At 40.9% G+C, this 24538-nt stretch overlaps 1 protein-coding gene across 3 annotated transcripts in view; it reads right to left on the bottom strand.

The window, feature by feature from the left end:
* Positions 1-24538, bottom strand: part of CA8 (carbonic anhydrase 8) — a 144834-nt gene that overhangs the window by 5956 nt on the left and 114340 nt on the right. Inside the window, exon 9 of one of the 3 annotated variants that reach the window (XM_075584052.1) lies at positions 16127-16549. The exons of the other annotated variants lie outside the window; for them this stretch is intronic. The gene's annotated coding sequence lies outside the window, so the exon portion shown is untranslated. Of the gene's footprint in view, positions 1-16126; positions 16550-24538 lie in introns of those variants that run through there. 3 annotated transcript variants of the gene reach the window in all.

The raw sequence follows: 24538 nt of genomic DNA, 5'->3' as shown, positions 1-24538 counted from the left end.
TCTGTTGTGTTCACCTTTATCAAGGAATAAATTATATTTTATCATATCTAAGTCTCGTCCCAGTTCAACCCAGTTATATATATATAGAACCATGTTAAAAATGGTTATTGAGGCAAAAAGTGACACTGTGTGCTCATTTGCATGTCATTTCCCAGAATCCCTTGCTGCAGTGGAAGTGCTGTATGCTGGGTGATAATGGGGAAAGGCGGGGTTGCAGACCTGCCTAAGACATGCAGATGAGCATACAGCTATATTTGCATATTTGCTTTCCTGTGGAGGGTTTTTGTCACTTTTTTTACTCACCATAACTTAACTCAGTATTATGGTTTGGCCTATCCCATAAGCCTCTCTTGCATCCCAGTAAAATCAACCCCACACTGATGAGACCCATCAAGGTTGAAACAGCTGTCTGTGGGTGGTTTTCTGGGTATGCACCTTAACCCTGGCTGTGCTCAAAGCTGTGACCATGCAGCAAGCTTAAGCCTATAGGGAACCATGTTAAAAATGGTTATTGAGGCAAAAAGTGACACTGTGTGCTCATTTGCATGTCATTTCCCAGAATCCCTTGCTGCAGTGGAAAGGCGGGGTTGCAGACCTGCCTAAGACATGCAGATGAGCATACAGCTATATTTGCATATATATATATATATATATATATATATATATATATATATATATATATATATATATATATATATATTATATTATTATATATTATATATATTTGGTGTAAATTGCAGCCTGTCATAAAGTCACCGTGACAGGCCTGTAATTAACTGTTACTCACCATAACTTAACTCAGTATATATATATATATATATATATATATATATATATATATATATATATATATATATATTGTGACAAACGGCTTACTCCGGGGCTCCGCCGTCTGTCCGGGACTGTTAGAACACGGTCTTTTAGGGTAGGTTAAATGACGAGGCGTCACGTGCTGTTCCTTTAAACAGGCGATGCCTGGTTTATTCAGTCCCAGGCACTGAGACTGCCACAGTGCATACAACAGAAACACAAGCAAAACAAAAAGCCTGCTCACCTGAGCGATAACTTAACTTAGGTTTTCCCTGACTCAGGGTTAAAGTGGCTTTTCCACTTCCAACAACAAAATAAGGAACTTTGCAGTTTCAGACAAAAAAGAGCAGAATGATTTAACCTGTTTGGGGAGAGGCTTTTCCCCTCTCTGCTTCCAGCAGACTTCCTGCCCCCAGGCTCTTGGGGGAGAGGGAAGGGGAACCAGGAAATCAGTCTTAAATACCTGATTTCTAATTAGCAGGACAGGTGACAGAAATCAGGCAGCAGACAAACTCTGGTTTGGATCCCTCATCCCTCAGTTCCCTATACTATAACTATAAACAGTGTCTATTGGAATGTTATCTGTGCTGGTCCTTCCCCCGGTGTAGGTTTTGCATCTTGGGTCCTGGCATGGTTTTGTCCTGCATTCAGTTGTACTACTGAATACTTTACTCCTCACCATAATATTATATCTACTCCCACTCCACACACACCTTTTGTAAAGCACTGTATATACTGTGGGCTCTCCATTCATTTTTATTCACACTGATACACATACACACTCTCTCATCACTTGCTTTCAGGAACCTTTTGACACCTCCAGCCATAAAACACATCCACACCGGGGGAAGGACCAGCACAGATAACATTCCAATAGACACTGTTTATAGTATAGCTTTTGCTTGCTTCATTCATTGTAACATCGCCGGAAGAAGAGATCAGTGTATCTCGAAAGCTCGCACAAGTAAAAGCATTTCGTTAGCCACAGAACGGTATCATCTATTTATTTTTTGATTATATATATATATATATATATTGTGACAAACGCCCCTCTTTTGTAGCGCTGACGTCTGTCTGGGTTCTTCCCGACACAGTCTTCTAGGGTTAATTATACAACAAACAGGATCATGCAAAGTATTATATTGCTTAACTCAGGCTTCTGCCTGCTTTATTTTCATCCAAGTAAGGTACTGTAGCTTTAACATGTGTAGGTTAGAAGCACACAGACATTTTCATTCACCAGTTCACTTATATCAGTGTCATAGCATTTCACACAGTGTCACTTTTAAGAAATAAAAACCAAATCATATAAAGAAATCCTATCCCTTTCAGGGAACTAACTACACATCAAAATCAGCCTCTAACTGTGAACTAACTGGGCCAACTAACCTGGTTCCCCAGCTTAAAGCAATGCCCTCTCATTTAGGGTCACTAGATACAGCACAGTCTTTTAGCAACAGCAATAAACATTTGTTTTGTTTTGTCTTATCAGTTCGTGGTGGGAACACGGTCCCAAGTGTCCAGGCAAATCCTATGGTACTATGATACTTGGAGGGGCTGTCCACCCCGAACTGGATTCCGGGGATCAGCGATACCCCCAGCCTCCAGGCTCTAAGGAGAGAGAGTGAAATGCAAAACCTCTCTGCTCTAAATACCTGTGCATGTGATTAGAAGAGCAGGTGAGGGAGAACTAGAGCCATTGTAATCTGTGGTCTGGATTTTCCATCCAGCTGCCTGAGTTAATGGGAAGCTGTGGAACGGATCATTTTTAATTATTCCTGCACTCTCTGACCTAAAATGGGGCAGAAAGCTGGCTAACATCTTTGGACTATGTCACATATCCCCCTCCCCAGCTCACACCTACTGGGGTGAGCGGCCATGGACCTCACTGGGGTGAGCGTCCTACCTGAAATACTTGAGCTAACTCCTCAGTACAATATTAAGTATTCACATGACACGAATATGAATTTTTTCCACGGCAATTATGGACAATCGGTTTCGTCATAAGAGACTATACTTGGCAAACATATTTTGTTGCTCTCTATTAGGGAACTATTTTGAAAAATAAGTGTCTAGCACACATTCTTACAACCCAGGATATGCTAAATATATTCACAAAACCAGACAATTTCTATTACCTCCCTGGGTTGTTCTACACTAGAATATGAACCTCATTATACATTTACCAACCGAAAAGGGCATTTTTTCCCCCTATATTGTAAGCTATCAATATGTTTTTTTTTTCTTATACTACAGCCTTGTAATCTTAAGGGCCATCAACCCTGTATATTAATTTGTAGTTTAGCTACATTTTCAACACAGAGAACCAATATAACATTGTAATATTGACAAAATGCTTATTCTAGAGGCCTAATATAGCATAACTACACTAGCTTATTTGCAAAGTTAAGTGACATAGTCCACTCATATAACATAAAAATCGGTCATTCCTAAACATTTTTCCTTTTTTTTTTTTTTTTTGACTTCCAGTCCGTTTCATCTTCTGACTTCATTTCAACACCCGCTGCAACCTGCAAATGACTGGACTGTTTCTTTAGCTTCTGACGGAACTCTGGGGCCGCATAGTCTTTGTCTTTATATTGTGGCCCAGAGTGGCGAGATCCGGAAAAATTCAAGGCCAGCGTTGACCTTCGTCGCTTTTGCTTTGCAACCTTTGAACCATTATGGTACTTCTTACTGCCATGTATTTTCTCACGACCATCACTCTCAGAGATTTGGGATTTTCCCTTTGGGGCAATTATATGGTACTTAGAAGATGAAGCACTGATTACCTGGGGCACCTTCACATTGATGGAGCTCTCATTAACTCCGGCTGTACCCTGTGGCATTTTACCTTTGCAGTCGGCAGGCATGTAGTCTTGGGCCTCTCTTTCCTGAGGCCTACATTTATTCAGGCGGAAGTACCGCTGGATAACCAGTGACGCATTTCTCAGGGTTTGATAGCGAATCCTGTTCTGTGTCATCCTAGTCAGAGACTGGATTTTTATAGTTGCTCCTTTCATAATGAGGAATCTGTTTCGTACCATGCGGGCACGGTAGAATGATTGAAGAACACAGGCTGCTTTATTCCGGCGATTGAACTGATGAATTTTCATCCCTCTGTAGGCAGCCTGTAGGATGATAGTTGCGGCGTGTTTACGCCGATAATTTTCTTTTTCCCTTCTTCCTTGGATAAGAGCTTTGCAGTGCTTCTGAATTATTCTAATGCTTTTCTCCTTTTTCAAAACGTTAAGTTCCTCCACGAGAGAATTCTGTTTTGTGCATACATGTCGCAATTCTGTTCTCAGAGCGTCCATTTCTTCCTGGTGCTGGCTCTGAGTGTGCATCAATGCATTCTGTAGTGCTTCCTGCACTTCTAATTTTTCCTGAGTCAACTGTTTCTTTACTTTTTCTGCTTGGTCAGTCAAATCTGAATTTTCCAATTTCAGACTCTCATTTTCTTGCTTTACAGTCTCTAACTCACATAGGGCAATCTCATGGGTTTGCTTCAACATTCCCAGCTCTGTGTTCAGACCGTGGCCCTCCAGGCGTGAGTTTTGCACCTCTGTGCTGAGCGCGTGAACCTCTTGTAGAGCCTTCCCGTATTTCTGTTTTAGGATAGCAATCGATTTGTCAGACTTAATCTGTTTTCCATCCATGGTGGCAATTACGGTGTTGGCCTTTTCCAGACTAGTCGTCACCTCTTCCAGCTCACTCCGTAAGAGAGACTCTGTTTTCTTCAAAGCCTCGTACTCTTGTAAAGCTGGGAGTATACACCTCTGTAACTCGAAGTTCGCTTCTTGCACCTTATTCCAACATTCTCGCTCCTTCACCAAATCCTGCCACAGGACTTCATAATCATGGCGGGCAGCTTGGAGTGCAGAAACCAAAGCCTCTTTATCCTGGTTCAAGGATTCAGCTTCCCTTTGCTCCTCTTTTTCCTTTGCCACTGTTCCCGTGACAATTCTGCCGGTCACTCCGGTCTGCAGCACATCTCGGTGCCTTTCTGACGCATGTCCTGACAGCACAGGTTCAAGTGGCTCGGTCACTTCCCCTGTAACTTGAGGAACAGTTTTCTTTTTCTTCTTCTTTCTTTTTGCTTTATTAGCTCCAGAAATATCAGTGGTACTGGGTACACACTCACTGGTATCAGCTTCCACATCTTGCTTGCACTCATAGGGCATTGCTTGCTTTTGCAGCTGTTTGTCTTTCAAAATTTTGGGGCACACATCTTCCATGTGACCTACTTTATGACAGGCCCAGAATACTAAATTCATCTGTAGTTACGGCTCTCCTCCCGGGGCCACATACGAGTCGTCGTCATCATCATCGTATGGCCTGAAGGGACACTGTTTTTCAAGATTACGTGCATTGCAAAACAAACATTCCATGTCGGCCATTTTAGAAACCCGGCAGAGACAATTTGCTAGCTGCAATTTCACTCACTTCAGCAACTTACATACAGCACTTGCTAGCTGCAAATTCACTCACTTCAGCAAAAGGCATTAGCTTTACAAACAGCACTTGCAAGATGCAATTTTTTTTTTTTTTTTTTTCAGCAAAACATTTTGGTTTTCTGTTTGGGTTCAGGGTGCTATTGCATCCACACTTCGCACCTCATCTGTGTATGCTAGAAGCACAACTGATATACACAGTGGAACAGACTTCACTCATAGTATCTGTACTTTACTTCAGCTGGGCGGCCATTTTAAACCCCTGCATTTATTTGCAAACCCACAGACTTTTTAGTGTCGACCCGCATTCTCCACCATATGTGACAAACGCCCCTCTTTTGTAGCGCTGACGTCTGTCTGGGTTCTTCCCGACACAGTCTTCTAGGGTTAATTATACAACAAACAGGATCATGCAAAGTATTATATTGCTTAACTCAGGCTTCTGCCTGCTTTATTTTCATCCAAGTAAGGTACTGTAGCTTTAACATGTGTAGGTTAGAGGCACTCAGACATTTTCATTCAGCAGTTCACTTATATCAGTGTCATAGCATTTCACACAGTGTCACTTTTAAGAAATAAAAACCAAATCATATAAAGAAATCCTATCCCTTTCAGGGAACTAACTACACATCAGAATCAGCCTCTAACTGTGAACTAACTGGGCCAACTAACCTGGTTCCCCAGCTTAAAACAATGCCCTCTCATTTAGGGTCACTAGATACAGCACAGTCTTTTAGCAACAGCAATAAACATTTGTTTTGTTTTGTCTTATCTGTTCGTGGTGGGAACACGGTCCCAAGTGTCCAGGAAAATCCTCTAGTACTATGATACTTGGAGGGGCCGTCCACCCCGAACTGGATTCCGGGGATCAGCGATACCCCCAGCCTCCAGGCTCTAAGGAGAGAGAGTGAAATGCAAAACCTCTCTGCTCTAAATACCTGTGCATGTGATTAGAAGAGCAGGTGAGGGAGAACTAGAGCCATTGTAATCTGTGGTCTGGATTTTCCATCCAGCTGCCTGAGTTAATGGGAAGCTGTGGAACGGATCATTTTTAATTATTCCTGCACTTTCTGACCTAAAATGGGGCAGAAAGCTGCCTAACATCTTTGGACTATGTCACAATATATATATATATACATACATGCATGGAGAAAAAACAAACAGGCGTACACCTAGTGTAGTACCATAAGAAATATATATTTGGGGACATAAACATAGAGAAATGCCACTCACAAAAATAGCAATGTTATGCGCATGTATGAGAATATTCTCAATCGCCAGCCTCACGATGCTCTTGGTACACCTCGAGATTTCGGCGTCCTCCGGCATCGCTCCTCCACGTGATGCGGAAGCAGAACTTGCCTCTCTCAGTGCTCAGGTAAACAGTCCCTCCGGAAGCAACACCGTCCAAATATGTTGAGTGTATTTTAATTTGAATGAAAGTGGACATGTGAAACTTAATGATAATTATGAATTTAAAAAAAAACATGAAGTCAACAAATTAAATCATTACAATTATATTTAAGATGTATTGACAATTAGCATTACACAGACAATTAGAGGAGCTGTATGTAGTATTCATTCTGGATATACACAAATTGTTGAGGTACTACTGAAATTGTACATAATTGTGCAATACAGTACATCCCTTTTCTTTTGCTCTCCTCTTTACATGCAGTATATGTACTGCTGCGACACACTTTATTCGAGCAAATACCCAGTATGTACCTGGCAGATACCTGGAATGCGCCGCTCCTCACCTCAGACAAGCCCCGTTGCGTTTGCCTTCCCAGCCATGGTTCATGCCTGGCTGACGGGCGGCTGATCTGTTAAATGATAATGATTAGGATTTAATAGGCTGCAATGCTTCGCGTGTCTACCAGATGGCATAAATTCATGAATTGTAATGCAGTATATATATATATACTGTGCAGTATTGCAGCCAGCGGGAATAAAATGCTTCAATCCCTGCCTGGAAAATAACGCAATGCACTCGGGCAGAAAACAGTCACAAACCTCAATACACCCGAGTATACCCGAATTCGTGGGACTAGCCGAGCTCGAATAAAGTGTGTCGCCAGTGTAATATAATGTTAGTGTATTTGTTCAAAAAATTAATTTTTGAAAAAACGTTATGAACATTTGGACAGAGATTACTGCACTGGTTTGTCAAATGAAAAAATGTACTCCCTGTTACTATATCTATGAAATTTTTAAAGCACAGATATTATAATTAGACCAACAATATTGGTTTCTAATAAAGAATGTTGGTGTACACTACCGACACACTTTATTAGAGTGTGGCCGGTACCGCAAGCCGGGAGATTTCCCGGCTTGCTAGTGGCCGCCCCTCGGCGTGCCGCGCGTCATAGACGCACGGTCACGCGTCTTCGGGAGCGTGCGCCCCCTGTACGCGCGTCCAGGGGCTCCCCGAGGGAGCCCTGGTGTCCCGCGATCGCGGGACAGCGGCAGGGGGTTCCGGGGGACCCGGCGGACCCGGCAGTGGTAGGGAGAGCGCCCCGATCGGAGGGCGCTCTTCTGCTGCTTCGGCGCGCGCCCGTCACTCTCGGGCGCGCGCCAGGCTACTGCTGCGGCCAAGAACGGGCAAATGCTCGAATAAACTTGGCCGCAGCAGTATGCATTAGCCAATAACAACAACAAAAGTAAATCAAATTTTTATTTTTATTCATTTTGACGCAGCAAACTTTGCGACCTAGTCAATTGGTGTGTGCTTCGTGCGTCTTGGGTCTGTCGTCTTCCTCGCCCACGAACATTTGCCATTATTGGACACACATTTGCTGTTTCGGGTGCTGTTGGTAGTGGAATAATGTCAGGTTGGTGTGTCAATGTTAGTCGAGCCACTGGAGGGATGACACGTTTTATGCCAATTGGACTGGAGCCACTGGAGGAATAACAGGTGTCTGTGCGAATGGTACTGGAGCAACTGGAGGGATGACACGTGTATGTGCCAATGTTGCTTGAGCCACTGGAATTATCACAGAAGGTTGTAGTGGCAAGTTTGTTTTTGGCAGTGCCATTATGACCGAAATTTGTTGTGGCAAGGGTGCTGCATTAACGTTTACAGTTGCCTTCATAGGGTGTGCTTGTTTCATTTTTTTCCATGTTGACGAAACTGGACTCCAGTATTTTCTAACTCGTTTTCTCTTCTGTCCTCTCAGTATTGTTGCTACAGGTGTTTGTGCAATAACATTTACTGCTGGCGGAGAATCTTCACTTCCTGTTTCATGAGACGCTTCACTTCCTGTTTGTGGAGACGCTTGAATTAGTGTTGTCAGAGACAAATCAATAACTGTTTGCGGAGACAATTCTCTTATTGTTTGAGGAGCCGCAACAATGACTGGTGGCTCAAAATGTGCAATTAGTGGTTGCTGTGAATGTATAATCGATGTCTCAGGTGAAAAAACTGCACCTTCTACAGAATCTACAGATGTAGATGCAGGATAGCATACTGCAGAGGCACGATGCTTATTTAGTTTAATTAAACTTTGAGCTATCGATTGCATCGAACTGTTATGTGTTTTAAACTCATCTATTCTTGATGAAAATGTCTTTGATATTTCTGATTTCAGATAGCATTTGGTTATGAACCCCCATCAATTCTTCATGACGTGATAAGTGGGATTGCAACAAACGGTCTTCTGATTGCTCGATTGAAGCCAATTGCTCCTGGTGGGCATGATCAAGATGGTCATGAGAAGGTTGAAAATGTCTTAATCCGTACCGAATGACAAACGCGGTGAATCGGATAATCCCAATCTTCTTCCAGGTTGTTAACAATTGAGGACAACATTAATTGATTATCACAGAAAAAGTAACGGTCACATAGTTCCTTGTTACAATGCATGCTGATTTAATTGTCCCCAACATCAAAAATTATTATGTCAGACTCATAATTAATTACATGGCTGCTGGACAATTGTGCATGACTAATTTGAGGACATTTAAACGGTACCTATTGCGTTTGCCATGCAGCCAAGCAACATAATTACTTAGGAGATCACACATACAGTATTACATGATTTTACACATCACCAACACAATTTATAGGTGACTGCAACACCATAGGTCTAATGCTTTTTTTCAGACAAACTCTGTCAATGTCAGTCACACCTGCAACTGTCCCATGGTCATATGAATGTGTAATTGTGGCAAAGAAGGCGCTACACAATATTCATAAAAATTGATGGCCTCACCTTCAATTAAATGGGATGACACCTGGGATGCACGGGCTGCCAACTGGGAGCCAAACTAGGATGCAGGGGCTACTATGTAGAGTTTACAAAAGACTGTTGTTAATAAGGGCAAGTATGTAAACATAACATTATCTGTAATATGAGTACATAAGACTATAGAATTCATTAGAATCTTTTTATATGTGACAGTTTAACTGATCAGCAGCAGCTGTTTAGGCTACATATCAATATTTGTAGTATTTAACACATGACCTAATTACAAATAGTATGTTAATACTACTACATACTATGTGAATGCAGATATGTATGAAGGGGTATGTAATAGTGTTTATGTAGACTCACAGAATAAACTGTATGTAAGAAGTAGTATTCTGCTCGCGTAGACTATGAACTCATGATATCCTAACAGAATAATAATTATTGACCAGTCATGATAGTGTATACTTATAATGTGGATAAATGTCAAGTGAAAAACTTAACTCATGTAAAATTACTGACCGTGGGGAAACGGGTGATCTTACACCCCAATATCCCTATCCCCAGCCAAGCTTTCAACCAAGACGGCGTGAATCTTGCACTTAGCTGCTCTTCCAATGGAGTCAAACTTAGATGGTGGGCAGAAAGTCCTTCTCTAGTGCCTGAAGCATATAAACATCGAATTTGCAATTTCGCCTTCAATTTTCGTTTTATATAATCAAATCTTGTGTGGCAATTGTCATGAGTTCTGACTTGATTTCCACAAGCAGACACAGACTGGATAATTTCGTCCCACAAATCCTTTTTCACTTTGTATGTTGTCTTGCCTTTAGATATACATCAAAACAAATGTGTTCGTGTACATATATTATAATAAAATAAAATGAAGAATAAATGTGTGAACAATTGTAACATTTATTTGACATTTATTTGATGCTGTTTGCCAGTGTGTATCTGTGGCACATGAAAATTAAAAAGATTTTGAGGCATACTTAGCTACATTTCTATATCAGTATATATAATATTTACATCAAATTGAAAAATGTTTTCAGGCTTGTACTGTCAGTTCTAGGTGCATGCAGAAATGTTAGCCAATAGATAGCAAGAATTATTGTGACAGTCATTGCAAACGATTTTCTTACCTACTAAGTTCCCATACAGCCAGTCATAATGCTCCAAAATACCAGTGACAGGACTGTTTTCCTCATCGTTAAAACGAAGATATCTTTTCGACATGCTTTTTTATGGCCAGCTGCAACCACTGAGCTCGGCTGTTGCTGACTGGACTCCCCTGTCTCCAATGGAAGACACTGCAGGAGCGTTGCACTCTCACCACCACCACCACGAGTCACCACACCACCCCCAACACTCACACCACCACTACTCTACTCCCACGCCTCCCGTCCATACCTTAACCACTCACAAATAATAGAGAAATAAATTAAATGACACACTCACAAAACACTTTCAAACTCACAAGACAGAAAATATTTAAGCAAAATGAAACAAGACACGCCTATCAAAATTCACAACAACTCTAGCAATCCAAAATCCTCAAAACGCCAAGTTCTGTCTGTCTCTCACTCACTCCCAACAACACAGAGAAAGATTACAATTAATCAACCATTTAAATAGGCCGCTCTAGAAATTGCTTGTCTCGCGAGATTGTCACATAAAGGGAAAAACTATTTTTTACACACCACGCCATTTCCATGTTTTCCGAGCATCGATCATCACGCTGCTGGCTACTTGTTATTTTTTCAAATGTTACTATCACTGGTATTGGGGCTTTCTGCATACCGTGATAGCAACGCTGTAAAATTGTGCTTTAAAAACAATGGCGATTTTTTAAAATCAGACATTAATGCATAGGCCCCTTAGTCTGAAGCCTGCGTTCAGAGTGTTATCGGTTGAAAACTTCCGTTGAAGTCAACGGAACGGACTGAATAGCTACTTCAGACTTTTTATATATTTACTACGATAATATATTAATGCAAGACACAACTGCATAAAAAAAATTACCAACCATATAATCAACACCCCTCCCCACGAAATAAAATTAAATGCAACCTTTCTGCCTAAAAATAGCTTTTCATCAAGAGTCTATGATGAACTGATATAATTTAACAAAGAACATCTAGAAATATAGTTATGAGATGATTACTTAAGAATGAATCAGAAGCTATTCATAAGTCTCCTCTATTCAGAAGTGAGCATGTAAAGTCATGTTACACTTTACGCCTGCTACCAATTCAAATCAAGAATTAATTAACAAGCTTTATTTTCTGGTCTGGGAGTAATTAGCCAGTGAGACAACCAAAAGCCAAAAAAGTCAATAACCTCTAGTGAGTATTCCGCAAATAATAGTAAATTATTAAAATGACCATTTAAAGAGAAATACTGTAGATACATAAAAATATTTTAACTTCTCTGTAATCCTTATATCACAGATCAATAAACAATACATTTATAAAAACAATGCAAAACCCATTGTGCACATTAACCCTTAGGCCAGGGGTGGGCAGCTCAAGTGCTCAAGTGACACTAACAGGTCAGGTTTTCAGGATATCCCTGCTTCAGCACCGGTGGCTCAGTCAAAGACTGAACAACTGATTGAGCCGCTTGTGCTGAAGTAGGGCTATCCTGAAAACCCACTCAGATCCAAGTTACTGGGGCCACTGGCAACCCTTTGACCAAACAACCCTGTAGCCACTATCCTAGAAGACTTCAGACAGTGAAAGGGTTAAATAATAAATCAAATAATTCCACATAAAATTTACACGTAACAATCTCCAATTAAATATGAAGCTTTATTATGCCATCATACAGATGCAGGGTAACATATATTAAGCAATCCTCAGCCATGTGATACTTTATGGTCTATTTCCCTGGATGGGACATAAGGTGTTTTATGGCTTAGTAAATGTGACCATCAATGTGCTTTGCTGCAGTTAACCAGGTTATACAGTATTAATATAGTGACTCCTCAACATCATTAGATGCTAATATAATAATAGTATAATGACATTCTGTTATTAACCTATATGGTACCAGAAGTTTGGCGGCAGAGATGGGCAAATTGATTTTGTATTTATTTTTTTCTGAATATTCGCTAATTTTCTTTAAAAAAAATGTAAAAAAATTATTAGTGACAGTGATTTTCATTTTTTTATTTCACAAATATGAAAAATAATTGAAGAAAATTTTAACTTTGATGAAAAATTCCCCCATATCTATCCCTTGGCACCTATTCCATTCAGATGGCACCCTGAAGGTGAGCGACCGTGCCAAAAATGAGTGAGAGACTATCACCAGTGAGTTCACTGAAAAATTGTGAGACGGGACTAGGATGTCACATGACGCGGAAGCACTGTGCATTGGATACCACAGGCGCTGGACGCCGAGGCAGTTGAGCAGAGCAGACCTCCATTTTGCTTACTGAGTTGAGAATACCATGCATTATCAATCGCAAATTTGTGAGTGCAATGTTTATTTTTTATGTTTTAATATTGTATTAAATCAGGTTACACTATGGTACCATTACACAACTCTGAGATGACAGCCTACCGAGGGCAGGAAAAGCCCAGCAGTCTCAGTGTCTGATCTCAATTGTACTAAATGCCTGATCAAGAAAACAATCTGGATTGTTAAGTGGGGTTTATCAAATAACCTTACAGACTATATACTATAGATAAGAAAGTCAAACCGCGCTCTTGCTTCCTAACAGGATCTCGTAGTGGATCAACTCTTCCCTCTTGCAGCTGATGTGATGTGAAGGCACCCCTCCTCCACAGGTCCCGTCGCAGGATGGCTCCAAACGCGGGCAACAGCAGGGAATAAAACACAAAAGCGCACCGAGGGTCAAGATTTAATTAAAACATGTTAGTAGTAGTAACAATAAAAACTTACATATAAGGGTAAATACATCCAGTATTAAGGTGCAGAGGAAACAGTCCTGGTGGTGTCCTGGGCATAAAGAGATGGTGCAGAGGCTTACAAGGTAGACCCACGTGCTGGGGCTGCCTGGCTCAGCACCATATAGTTCTTACTTCCGGGTTGCAGCTTCTCGCAGGACCCGTGAATAGTAGCCCGCCTCAAATGCCGGTTTCCCAGAGAAACTCACTCCGGCGTGCCGAAGGGTCTCTGGTTGTTGATGGGACAGCTGGGGGTAGGTACACCTGTGGGCTGACTTCTAGCTGCACCGTAGGGCTTTCGCAACGCGTTTCACACAGTATTGTGCTTCATCAGGTGTTTCCTCTGCACCTTAATACTGGATGTACTTACCCTTATATGTAAGTTTTTATTGTTACTAGTACTAACATGTTTTAATTAAATCTTGACCCTCGGTGCGCTTTTGTGTTTTATTCCAGACTATATACTATGTTATATATTTTTTTCTTTGTGCTACAGGTTCTCTTTCTGGACTTATCTTTGGGGTTTATTGGACTTTATCATAAAGGAGCAGTTTTTGCTAAAATGCATCCTTGAAGACTGTGAGTGGGTCATGGACCAAAAACTCACAACCTTCAAACTCGCTGCTAAGATGGCTGATGATTTCAAGGCGGCCTGACCCCAGCTCCGCCAGCTAGCCAAACGAATGCCCCAGCTACACCTGCCACCAATGAACTGGCCCTTCCACTCACAGCCACCCCAGCTCTCCGAGCCTCTGCTCCTGCCTGGGACCGGCCACAATGCCCCCGGGCTCCCGATCCCGAATTCACCCATGAGATGCAGTGCTATGGCTGCAACTGCATCAAGCACCTGAAGCGGGACTGCTCCACTGCTCCTGGGGTCAGCAGACACTGGTCTCCACCCCACATCCTGTCAACCCCAGAGGACATGGACTTTTATGGTGCTACCAGGTATCCTGGGAAGAGGACTCCAGAGCCCCAGTTGGCCTTGATCTTGGGGCTAATCCCCAGGATAGGTCTTGCCCCAGAGCGCTTATCTTAGAAGAGGAGGAGTGGCGGCAATGGGGCTGCTAAAATAAAAGCCCCTGATGTCCTTCCCTGGGGCTCATCTTGCCACTAGACCACTGGATTACCTTGATATTACATGCCTGATAGCCCTTGCATCCTATGTAAAAATGTATGCTTTATTCCTGTATGTGAAACTGTATTAAAAAGTATAAAAATGTGCTTTTGAAAAAAATAAAGCAGAGCCAGCATCTCTGGACATGCAGGGTCGAGAGAACATTTGCACAGCCTGGCTGTCCACAGAATATGGGTGCTGCTGGATCTGGAGTTGGAAGAGAGAGGCAGGGGACAAAGCAAATGGTGTCATGGGGCAGAGATCAGGCTGGGCGGGCATCCTCCTGAAGACCAGAGCCATTTGCTGCCTCCCAAGCCAGAGTGGCACCAGCCCAGTGAGATATCCTGTTGGCTGGTGAAAGCCATTGCCGAGTCCCGCTGGTAGGCTCTGCGCTCATTGGACCCTTTGAATTTTCCTCCACAAAGCCTTTTAACTCTGAAAACCCTCCCCCAGCCCTGATTGGTCCATGCAGGCGAGCCCTTGATTCCTGATTGTTCCGGGACCTGAATCTGTGCTCTGATTGGTCTAAGCGGTGTGCTCTGAGGTTGTGCTGGAGACACCCAAAGGAGAATTGGGGAGCCTAAAGGAAGCGAGAAATGTGAATTTGTTTTGTGCTACGGGACAGTAGTTTTGATGGAGTTTCAGCGGGAGATTTAAAACTGCTGTGCCATGATTTGCACCAGAAAGTTTTACATGGTCGCTACCCCATTGGAGAGTGGAAGCAAGCTTTGGGTAAGCATTTAATGTGCCGCTCAGCACAGCCAGCTAGGATTACCCCTGTATGCCATGTTTTTTAGAGTATAGCTCTATTTGTATGTTTTGTGCTTTTCTTGCTGGCTCTGGATGGATTAAAAATTATTTATTGAACTGTTTTGTCCTGTCTGGTGCCTTGATCCCCAGGTTATGTTTTGGTCTACCTTGACAATAACCTGCACTGAATGCCGTGAAGAACACCAGTGCTTTTGTAATTAAGTAAATGTAATAAAAACCCCTCCCTAATGTTACAACACCCTGGCTGGTTTTAAAACAACATTAAGGGAGATTCAAGTCAATTGTATTTAACGCAAGATTGAGCTCCAATTATTGGAGGTTTGCAAATCCCAGTGTTGCCTCCAATGTTATTGGGAACTGATTTTTAATATTTGTATAAGTAAAGTTATTTGAAACAAATTTCTTGTTTTTCCCTTGAAATTAATTTGTTATCTGTACCACTGGGTTTGGAATAGTGAATACTTACTGTATATTGTGAGCAATTGTATCTACAATATGAACTGTGATGATATTGCACTGTACTGCCAGAATGAGCGTTTGATACATGTCCTTATTGTATGTTATTTAATGTTAACTGCATGGTTGCTCAGCTTTGAGGTGTATATACTGTACAGTTTTAGTGCTTTAGTCACCATTAGGCTGAGACTATATTATAGTGCTTGCAACGGCGTGTCTGTGGCAAGAACAGACCTCTTCCTTATGAGGCTGCCCATAGTGCGCGCAACCGAGCTAGCGATGCAGAGCGACTGTGTGACAGATTTTTGAAAAGACAAATTATTATGTCTTTTTTAATGTCACAGCCACATCACGTGAGCAGCGAACCAGCCTGGTGACATGTCCGCGACGCCTCCCCATCGTGCAGTTCACCTATCGCTCGAGCGAGATACAGTTAGGTCCGGAAATAATTGGACACTGATACAAGTTTTGTTATTTCGGCTGTGTACCAAAATAAATGCAAGTTACAGTTAAATAATGAATATGGGATTAAAGTGCAGTCTATCAGCTTTAATTTGAGGGTATTCACATCCAAATTGGAGGAAGGGTTTAGGAATTACATCTCTTTAATATGTTGCCCCCTCTTTTTCAAGGGACCAAAAGTAATTGGACAATTGACTCAAAAGCTGTTTCATTGACAGGTGTGGGCTATTCCTTTGTTATTTCATCATCAATTAAGCAGGTAAAAGGTCTGGAATTGATTCCAGGTGTGGCATTCGCATTTGGAAGCTGTTGCTGTGAACCCACAACATGCGGTCAAAGGAGATCTCAATGCAAGTGAAACAGGGCATCCTTAGGCTGCAAAAAAAAAGAAAATCCATCAGAGAGATAGCAGGAACATTAGGAGTGGCGAAATCAACAGTTTGGTACATTCTGAGAAAAAAAGAACGCACTGGTGAGTTCTGCAACACAAAAAGGCCTGAACATCCACGGAAGACAACAGTGGTGGATGATCGTAGGATCCTTTCCATGGTAAAGAAAAACCCCTTCACAACATCCAGCCAAGTGAAGAACACTCTCCAGGAGGCATATCATTATCCAAGTCTACCATGAAGAGAAGACTTCACGAGAGCAAATACAGAGGGTTCAACACAAGGTGCAAACCATTCATAAGCCTCAAGAATAGAAAGGCCAGATTAGACTTTGCCAAACAATATCTAAAAAAGCCAGCCTAGTTCTGGAACAGCATTCTTTGGACAGATGAAACTAAGATCATCCTGTACCAGAATGATGGGAAGAAAACAGTATGGAGAAGGCTTGGAACGGCTCATGATTCGAAGCATACCACATCATCTGTAAAACATAGTGGAGGCAGTGTGATGGTATGGGCATGCATGGCTTACAATGGCACTGGGTCACTAGTGTTTATTGATGATGTGACAGAAGACAGAAGCACCGGGTGAATTCTGAAGTGTATAGGGATATATTGTCTGCTCAGATTCAGCCAAATTCAGCAAAGTTGATTGGACGGCGCTTCACTTTATAGATGGACAATGACCAACAACAAAGTGGAATATTCTGAAATGGCTGAGTCAATCACCTGATCTCAACGCGATCGAGCATGCATTTCACTTACTGAAGACAAAACTTAAGGCAGAAAGACCCACGAACAAACAACAACTGAAGACAGCTGCAGTAAAGGCCTGGCAAAGCATCACAAAGGAGGAAACCCAGCGTTTAGTGATGTCCATGCATTCCAGACTTCAAGCAGTCATTGCCTGCAAAGGATTCTCGACCAAGTATTAAAAATGAACATTTTATTTATGATTGTGTTAATTTGTCCAATTACATTTGAGCCTCTGAAATAAGGGGACTGTGTATGAACATGGTTGCAATTCCTAAACGTTTCATACGATATTTTTGTTCAACCCCTTGAATTAAAGCTTAAAGTCTGCACTTCTATTGCATCTCAGTTGTTTCATTTCAAATCCATTGTGGTGGCGTATAGAGCCAAAATTATGAAAATTGTGTCAGTGTCCAATTATTTCCGGACCTAACTGTATGCACTCCGTCGCATGCCCACTATAATCTCAGCCTTAGAGATGTGCAAAGTTGTACAAGTTTAGTTTATAAATGACGTGGCAACATTGCACACATTTGTTTTCCAAATATTGGATGCAAAAAATATGTTTTTCAATGTTTGCCAATCACCAGAGTTCCAATTAAGTGCTGAAATTCAGTCACATCTACTGTACTTTGGACAGTTTTCCTACTGGAAAAAAAACCCATTGAATTTTCAAGTACTTTCTAGGCATGGACATGATGAAATTACTTGCCAAGAATGAAGTTCAGTGTAAGTACATTAGTCAAGACAGCTATGCAAGAACTGAATTAACAACACAGGCTGATCTATGCAGTCTGTCAGTCTTTTAAGAAAAATCGATACATTCAAAAGTCAATTTAAATGTATTTCTGTATTTTACTGTAATTATATATTTATTTAACTTATGGCAGTGGCACTTGACTACTTCATTTTTGTCATTACAAGTATGGTACTGTATGTACAGATGTTTTAGATACACATTTGATTGTAAATTCTACACAATATGCTTGTGTTATCTTGGATTGCAGTAATTTCCAGTGTTGTTTTTTTTTTAACATCACACAGCTGAAGCAGGCCTGCGTGGTGGCATAATGATGCTTTCTCAATCTCAATTAGCAATAACTAATTAACAAAATTGTTTTATGCTCAAGAATGAGGCACATCTTTCTTCCTCCTTGCCTAATCCCAAGTGTGATATAAGGGTGATTGAATATCTAATTACTTCCTAATTGAATGAGCACATTATACATTTTTCACTTGTTCAAGCTAATGCTTTTGGTCCAGAAATTAAAGTCAAAGAAATTAAGTTGAATTGGGATTTTGCCAACCGTTATAATGAGGAAGCTTTGCATTAAAAGCATAATTATATGCAAATGTAAGTATTTGGACACAGTGTTTATTATGAGAATGTGAAAAGTTGTTGCAGAATGTTGCCGCAAATGGCTAATTTGGATGATGAACAATTTTATTATTGATGTTTACTTTGTTATTCAGAGATTGTCAGTACTTTTATAGACACTCTTTAATCTGTGTGTAGGAAATAATGGGTTCTGAGAGCTAAGTAAAAAGAAAAGGAGTTTTCAGGAACTCCTACACCTTGTCAATGGTTTATCGGCTGCCCACATTTTCATGTTGCAAATAGTCAGGTACTGTAATCATTAAACGATGAGTATTAATAATTTTTATAGGAAAAAGGTACAATAGACAATTACCCTAAAGGAACTACAAGTAGCAATGTACTTAATGCTTACTTAATACAATTTTATTACACATGCAAGTGCTTACAGGTGTAAGTATCTTTCATTTTGACAGCTGTTATTGAGTCAGAGTTTAAAAAAAAACAGTTTCATAATGTACTAAAACATTAATATAGTAGGTCTTAATGGAATATTTCCAAAGTCCTATGAGATGTTTGTTGTTCTGGAAAAGTGAAAATATGTTTTGTTGGCTCTGAATTTTTACTTCGTATCTAAGTAATTTAGATCAGCATTCATTGTATAAAAGTGTGATCAAAAGATATGAAAACAATAACATGACAAAAGTTTGCAGAAGTTTTTAATTTGTGGCATTTTAGACAAGCCACAAGTTATACAGCCAAAGACATAGGTCATTACACTCTTCTCATATTACTTGACCTCTCTGCAGCATTTGATACTTGTACAGTGGACCACCCTCTTCTCCTTCACATTCTCCATATTCTTGGTATTAGTAATTAAGCTCTATCCTGGATCTCCTCTTACCTCTCCCATCGTACATTCAGTGTCTCTTCTGCTAACACCTCCTCCTCTTTTGAACACTCTGTGGGGGTACTCCAGGGCTCTGTCCAGGGACCTCTTCTCTTTTCTCTGTACAAACTCTCTCTAGGTGACCTAATCACATCTCTTGTGTTCAAATATCACTCTATGCTGACGACACACACATTTACTTTTCAACCCCTGACCTTACACTTGCTGTACATACCAAAGTTTCAAGAATGTCACTCTGAGATATCATCGTTGACGGCCCTCCGCCGACACAAACTTAACATATCAAAAACAAAGCTCATATATCATCCCAAACCTGGGCCCACTACCTCCTTCCACCTTACTGTTGGAAGTTCATATACCTAGTAGCGCAAGCATGCTGCCTAGGGGTCACACTCGACTCCTCTATCGCATTCTCCTCTCACATTCAAAATGTATCTAAATCCTGGTGCTTTTTCCGCCGCAATATTACAAAGATACGTCCTTGTCTCTGTTGCTCGACTGCTAAAACTCTGACACAGGCCCTCATTCTCTTCCGTCTCGATAACTGTAACCTGCTGTCCGGCCTTCCTGCCTCTCACCTGTCTCCCCTATAATCAATCCTAAACACTGCTGCCAGAATCATTCTTTCCAAAATCTGTCTTAGCGTCTCACCTGCTGAAAGCAGTCTCCTGCCTTCCTATCAAATCCCACATCACACACTCAATTCTCCTCACTTTTAAAGCTTTACACTCTTCTGCTCCTCTTTACAACTTAGCCCTAATTTCCTGCTATACACCATCCAGACTCTTGCGTTCTGCTCAAAGATATCTTCTCTCTACCCCTTTTATATCTAAAGCCCTCTCCCGCCTTAAACCTTTCTCACTGACTGCCCCACACCTCTGGAATGTCATTCCTCTCAACATCCGACAAGCACCCTCTCTATCAACCTTTAAGACCCAACTCAAAACACACCTGCTTAAGGAAGCATATGACTAGCTCTATGAGTGACAGTTTTACACCATATACATAAACTTTGGCCCCTTGCAGACGCATTTACCAGAATGCCCTCCTACTGTCTCTATACGTCCTTAATACCAACCAATTAGATTATAAACTCTTCGGAGCAGGGACTCCCTTTCCAAAATGTTACTGTCATGAAGTTCTATCATACACCCAGTAGCGCAAGCACGCTGCCTAGGGGTCACACTCGACACCTCTCTCATTCAAAATGTATCTAAAACATGACGCTTTTTCCTCAGCAATATTACAAAGTTACGCCCTTTTCTCTGTTGCTCAACTGCTAAAACTCTGACACGGCCATCATTCTCCCCCGTCTCGATTACTGTAACCTCTTGCTGTCTGGCATTCCTGCCTCTCACCTGTCTCCCTTACAATCTATCCTAAACATTGCTGCCAGAATCACTCTACTCTCTCCTAAATCTGTCTCGGCGTCTCCCCTGCTGAAAGCAGTTTCCTGGCTTTCTATCGCACACTCAAGTCTCCTCCTCACTTTTAAAGTTTTAGACTCTTCTGCCCCTCCTTACAGATGCAGCGGCCGCTATTCAAATATTTACCTGTGTAAATATTGCGCTGTGCGGCATGTATTATTGCGTTGTGCGGTTGAGATATATTAACAAGTTTTGCCGGGACAAACATAATGGCCCATCAGATTTATGCACCAATGATATACGATATACAGATTTTTTCACCAACCTCCTGGGTAATTTAGCACCCTTAGACACTGATCATGAGATCATTCTGGGGTGACACTTTAATATTGTGCCACACTCTGTTTTAGATAGATCAACCTCCATCACTAAATCCAAAAGATCACAATATTAAATCAGAAGTTGTTCTGATATTACATTTCTTAAATTAATTAATCTGTTAATCTGTCCAACCTCTTAGAGGTTGCTATTACCATTGGAGAAAGAACTCCTGAGCCAGGAATGCAAGATTTATGTGATGGGGCAATAAAGCAGGTGAAATACTTGCTAATCTAATTGTAGATAACCGCTCCACCTGCCACTTTGATGCCCAAAAAGACCAAACAGGAACCAGACATACTGTACATGTGCCAAAAAAGTAGCGGCTGTTTTGACAAATTTCTTTGCAAATTTATACAACAAACCAAATATCAATATGGAACAACAAGTGTTATTAAGGAGTGACCTGAATCTTCCACAGTTATCAGAGAACTCAAAAACTATCCTAAACAGCCCTATTCAGATGAAGTCTCCAAAACTATTAAACAACTTAAAACTCTTAAAGGCCATAGACCAGATGGATTCTAGGCCGAGTACTGCAAACATATTGTCATGGAAAGAACACCCCAACTACTGGTAGGAATGGTATACCGCTGATAATGCAAATGATCAATACCTTCCAAATTGTGGGGTGTTATAAAATACAGTTTACAGTCTGACATTATCTGGCTTAGAAGAGGTAATTTGCACTCAACAGACCCACTGGAGCCATTTTAAATCACTAGAGAATAAAAACCTGGGAATCCAGATTCTCCTGAAAATACAGAAATTGTATGAGTTGAATTATAACAAGATAGATTGAGAACTGGCAAGATGGATGAAGCTGCCATCAACTATGTCTGGTAGAATTGCTTTAAATAAAATGGTATCCTTTCCGAAACTCTTGTATCTGATTCAATCTCACCCTGCTTATCAATAAAAACGATGTTACAAAAATATGTAGGAATTTTACCAGTTCTATTTGGAATAACAAGAAACACAAGATCAATTTGCAAAGATTACAGAGAGATACAGAACAGGGGAGTCTGAATCTCCCAAATGTGGAAAATTTTAATCTAATTGCATTAAAAAGGTCAACAGGGACTGTGTCACGGGAGCAACTGCAGGGCTGGTGTCCCGTTGCTGGGACAGGTGAGCAGGCAGCAGCGATTGTTAGCAAATAGGCAGTGGTCAAGGCAGGTAGCAATGCTCAGAAAACAGGCAAAGGCAGAGACAACATAGAAACAATGTAGTAAGGTCAGAAGGGGTCTGGTACACAGCAACAGTAAGGTACAAAGAGGCAGCTAGCTTGTTTACAGGGGAAACTACAATAAACAGGTGCAGGAAGCAGAGGTTTTACAAAAGTCTGGCTGAAGCAAAGAGACAGGTACAGTATTTGATAGTTTGCAAGCTCAGAGAGTTATACACAGGAATGGCTTCAAATATACAGCAGTCCCAGTGGCAGACTTGGAGAACTCCAGGTTGGAAGTAAGAGAAACCAGCATTCAAGACCCACAGGGAGCACTACCTGAAAGAGGGTTTATCATTCTACGTTTGGTAATTTTGCAGAAAGACAACAGCTGGCTCTTCCACATTCCCTGAGGCTCCTGCCCTTCTGACAGATCTCAGGCAACGTGAATAATATTCTTAACAGTGTTATTTTTGAAGATCATATAGCAGCATGGCAGAAAATCACAAAATATTTCAAACCATCTCCAAAGATATCTAAATTTCTGCCAATTGTTGGAAACACTGACTTTGTGGCAGTCCAAGAACACTCAATTTATTTTAGAACTGGGCCAGCAAAGGACTTGTCCATGTCTCAGACTGTTTTCGTTTGTGAGAGCAGTGCTTCCAAAACTTTAAACAATAAAGACAAATTCTAATTATTAAATAAACATGTATTTGCCTTTTTGCACTTGAGACACAATGCTAATTCTCTATTAAGGGGAAACCCATCTCTGGTGGATAAAAATGATCTAGAGTCTGGGTTTAACTCTTCTCTTCATACAGTTTTCTCTTTTAAAAGCATTTACTTTTCGTTGGTTGTGATCCATACACTTAATCACTGGAACCTCATATTCCCTGAGCTAACAGATCCGGAAATAGTGATCAAGGGGTATAGAAGTGTCTGGCTCTTCTATCTATCACTCTCTGTATCAATTTGAATGCTAATTTGAGAGAGTTACAGATTAGGCTTGTGACAGGCATTTTTGATTTACGCTCAATTAAACACATTCCAACATGATTCAATGATAGTGTGTAAGAAATGTGGCATTTAGCAATGCCAATATCTCATATTGCCTGTGATACTGCAGAAAGATAAGAAGATTGTGGTATAATACATTGGGGTTTGTAAATAAATTGCTAAATAAAGTGCTCTTTTGACTTAAATCAATGCTACAGTATTTGGATATATAGAGGTCTGGAAAACCGTCTGCTTACTTCCCACAGTTGGCAGGAATGATTCTCTTGGACACATGGAACTGATATTAGTTAACTGACTAAAGTCATATCCCCCAATGATTGCACAGATAAAATCCCTGCTATTCAGTCATGATTAGAGAAAAAAATTACATATTTGGGGACAATGCACAGAGAACCGGGAAATTCCTGAATAAATGGAAACCCCCATTGGACATGTTGCCTCCAGATACCTAGTGATGCGTTCCTATAAGCACTCTGAATGGATTTCCATCACATTGCTTAATAGGTGATGGGAAAGAATGAAAGCGCTTTAAATGTTCTGGAGATTAGGCCACCGGCGAGTGGCTGAGAGAGGTAACAGGAATCTGCAGTGCTCTTCCTTTTTTAATACCCTACTCCCCCTTTCTGCCTCCCCACCCCTTCTATTTTTCATTTTAGATTAAAAGGTAAGAATTTGTGTATTCATGTTTCTTTGACAATTTCTTAAAGTTAATATGAGTAAATGGAAAATCTGTGAGCTATTAAGCTGATAAACTAGAGAAACACATTTTTTCCCCATGGTTGTTATGCAGAGTTTAATTGGATGCACCAGTGAAGTGTACAATGTTAATTTGCAAGTCCATTCCTCAATGACCTTGTTCTGCAAACTGTTCTTCTCTGTATTTGCTGAAATGTTTTGTTTTATTGTATCTTTATTGTGAAAATTTGCTGACAAGCAATAAAGAAATATAAAAAATAAATAATAACCATACATACCTCTTAGAAATAGTTAATTAGGAAGGTAGAGATCATCCATACAGTACATAGCTGACCTCAATGGCATGAGTTAAAAAGTAAACTAATCTAA

Source organism: Ascaphus truei, chromosome 2 (genome assembly GCF_040206685.1).
Source record: "Ascaphus truei isolate aAscTru1 chromosome 2, aAscTru1.hap1, whole genome shotgun sequence".
Lineage (NCBI taxonomy): Eukaryota > Metazoa > Chordata > Amphibia > Anura > Ascaphidae > Ascaphus > Ascaphus truei.
Note: the sequence above shows the minus strand (reverse complement) of the source record. Positions and strands in the feature narration are given on the sequence as shown.